The following is a 3,650-nucleotide window of genomic DNA, read 5'->3' as shown; positions in this document are numbered from 1 at the left end:
TGTTTTGGTGGAGAAGGGCTGGGGGTGGGGTGGGCAGGACATACCTGAAGGTTTTTAGGAAAGGCGCTTGGTGGGGAGTGGGTCATGGAAAGAAGTGAGGCAGACCTCAGCTTTGAGTAGGATAAGAAGCCAAGTTTGAGAGAAATAAGTGATCTTGGAAATATGGTACATAATGGGGTTGGAGGAACAAGAGTGACTTCAAAGACAGGTAGAGGGCAATAAAGAACAATGGTAAGGGCTGTGGTGCATTGAAGCTGGGTTGTAGCCACTGGAAATAGCTGATGGTTAAGTTTTCAAGAATTCTTGGGGCACCTGGGTGGCTCAGTTGGTTAAGTGTCTGCCTTCAACTCAGGTCATGATCCCAGCGTCCTGGGATCAAGTCCCACAGCAGGCTCCTTGCTCAGCAGGAAGCCTGCTTCTCCCTCTGCCTGCCGCCCCTCCTGCTTGTGCTCGTGTTCTCTCTCTGACAAATAAATAAAATCCTAAAAAAAAAAAGTTTTCAAGAATTCTTACGAGCCAGTTGTTGAGCCCAGACATTATTAAAAATGGAACCATATAAACTTACAATTAAGTAATTTTAAAAACCAATATACACTCAAAACTCATTACTTCCTAATTATTTTGCTACATTTTACTATTATTTAGTAAAATCACCTATTGTGGTGATTTGTGTGTTTTGTATATGTATGGTGGAAACACTATATAATGATGGCCTGCTGTGCATCTCCTACCAACTCTTCATTCAATGATACCAGTAGCTTGTAGTTGGTCATGGTGGGGATTTTTTTGTCAAGGAAATTGGAAAATACTACAAATCAAAGCCCCTGGATGGTTGTGAAACATTGGCCCCCACACCACTGGATAAGAGGTCTCTTTAGGAACAAAAGAAGGAGCCTTCCTATTTTATTATTTAATTTGATTCAACTTATTCCACCATCTATGCTGGATTGTTGCTCAAGTTCATTTATTCATTCAACAACATTGTTTTATTGAAGTATAATTGACATACAACATTGTATTAGTTTCAGGTGTACAACATAATGATTTGACATTTGTATACATTGCAAAGTGATCACCACAATAAGTCTAGTGGCCATCTGTCACAATACAAAGTTACAATTATTTTTTTCTTATGATGAGAACTTTTAAGATTTACTTATTTAGCAACTTTCAGATTTTCAATACAATGTTCCCGACTATAGTTATCATGCTATATTACATCCCCACAATTTACTTGTTTTACAACTGGAAGTTTGTCCCTTTTGATACCCTTGTCTCATTTTACTCACTCCCCAACCCCCTATCCTCTTGCAGTTACCAATCTGTTCTCTGTATCTATTAATTTTGTTTTGTTTTATTTGTTCATTTGTTTTCTAGATTCCATGCATAAGTGAAATCATACATTTGTCTTTCTCTAACTTCTTGCACTTAGCATGAATACCCTCAGGGTCTATGGCCCATTCATGTTGCAAATGGTAAGATTTAATTCTTTTTAATGGAAAAGTGTATATATATATATATATATTTCATTGTGTATGCATGTGTATGTATGTCTTTATCCACTCAACCATTGATGGACACTTAGGTTGTTTCCATTTCTTGGCTGTTGCAAATAATTCTGCAAAGAACATAGGGATGCATATATCTTTTCAAATTAGTGTTTTTATTTTTTTCAGATAAATACTTAGAAGTGGGATTGCTGGATCATATGGCACTTCTAGTTTTAATTTTTTGAGCAAACTGCACACTTTTTTCTATAATGTCTGCGCCAGTTACATTCCCACCAACAGCGCATAAGGGTTCCCTTTCCTTCTCATCCTTGCCAACACTTGTTGTTTCTAATCAACAGTAATTTTTGATTCTCTCTTTGCTGGGAGACAATTTTCCGTGGGTCCTCGTGCTTCTGCATGTCCTACAAGAGATGCACTGACCGCATCTGTCCCAGAATATCCTTTCGGGGATGTTCCCATAATGAATGGCCGTGGAAGATTGAGGTCATGTCTCCCTCTGGAGCAAAGGGCCGGCATGCCTACTGCCGTTGTAAAATTTTTGGATTCCTTTAAAATCAAGTTCTCTCTCTTGTACCAAACCCGCTGTGTGTGCAGGTGTCACCTGGTCCTTTTGGTGTCACCCTGTAGGACTTGGGGTTCGGGAACTGGTACAAAAGTGCCAATATTCTGGCTTCTGCTCTTGCTGTAAGTAGTAAGTTGTCCTTCATCTCTGACCCAGAGTCTCATGTTTTCTAACCGGCATCATTGAAACTGTGGCAGGCTGCCTTCCTGGCTCGCAAGTAGGGTAAAAGGTCTGACCCTTCCCCTTTCTTGACAGACTGTGTGTCAGGCACTGGGACAAAGATTCTGCCCCTGTAGAGCTCAAAATATTTTGGGCGATTATAAACAAAAAGCATTAACACTAAGCAATTATATTGAGATAAGGACTGAGAAAGAATTGAACAGTGCTGTGATAGAGTAGTGAACCAGTCAGGATGGAATCTACTTCACACAGGTTGTTGGGGAAGTTCTCTCTAATGGGTGGTCGAATAAGAAGGGGCTTAGGACTGAGGAATCAAGAGGCAGATTATGTAGAATAGTCCAGGATGTAGTGACCTAATGAAGTAGTATTTGTTGATTGTTTAATGAAGAGGATTTTTAAATTGGGAGGGGTTACGTTTCTCATTATCAAAGTCAATAACTGGGAAGGGGGGGTCATCTGTCATAGTAATGGCAGGGGACTCCTGTCCTTTTCCTACATTGGAATCACGTGAAATTCCAAATCTTGTGTAAAGATTTGGGATTTGAGGACATCCCTGGAAATAATACTTGGAAAGCGGACAGGAGGAGCATTAATTGAGTGGGTAGAAGGGAGCAAGGAAGGCAGAGAGGGTTGTAGTGAATGAGGGGATGGAATGAGTGCGCTCTGCCTGCCCCCTGCAGTGTTCCCAGGTGAGCGTTTATGAGTCAGGGACAAACTGCCTGGAGTTGAACATTTTCTTCCTCACCATGATTTTGGAAAATTAGGTAGCAAAATCCATGGAGTATGGATATGGATACAGTAACTGTTGAGAATTAGAGTGGAGATAGCCCGTGTCAAGGACTGAGGAGAAGATTTTTGAGACCCAGTTCCTGGCACTTAATTGGTTGCTTGGTGACGTTTCTACTGTCCTTATAAGATGTGGAGCTTTTAACTGGAGTTTGCTTTCATAGCCTCACGGAAGACCTGAGACTCGAGAGCAAAGACAGAGCAGTAGAATATAAAAGTTCCCTTATGACTTCCACAAATGTGCGTTTGAGTATTTCTGTGGATTTTAGAAATATGAGTTAGAAGTTCCACTTAAAGCAATTTAAGAATATTTTATACCCAGTTATTTTTATTGACATAAGTGGATATTGCATAATATGTATTCTAGATAGAATCTGTAAATTGGTTATAATTGCCTGTTTCTTTTAGCACCAGCCGTTAGACAACCTAAAGGTATGTACAAAGTGTCTCTCCCTGGATAATAAATTTTTTGCTGGCTTCCAGAGAGTTTCCAAGTAAAATGCCAACAAAATAAATCTTGAAATCATCCAAATGGCTTGACTGTAAAATTTTGTTTAAATGAATATATTGCTATAATAATGTACCCTTACATTTACCAAGCACTCAACATA

This window comes from Callorhinus ursinus, unplaced genomic scaffold, assembly GCF_003265705.2.
Source record: "Callorhinus ursinus isolate GAN/ISIS: 27379988/994484 unplaced genomic scaffold, GSC_fseal_2.0 scaffold1, whole genome shotgun sequence".
In the NCBI taxonomy this organism is placed as follows: Eukaryota; Metazoa; Chordata; class Mammalia; order Carnivora; family Otariidae; genus Callorhinus; species Callorhinus ursinus.
This window is presented reverse-complemented; position numbering follows the sequence as displayed.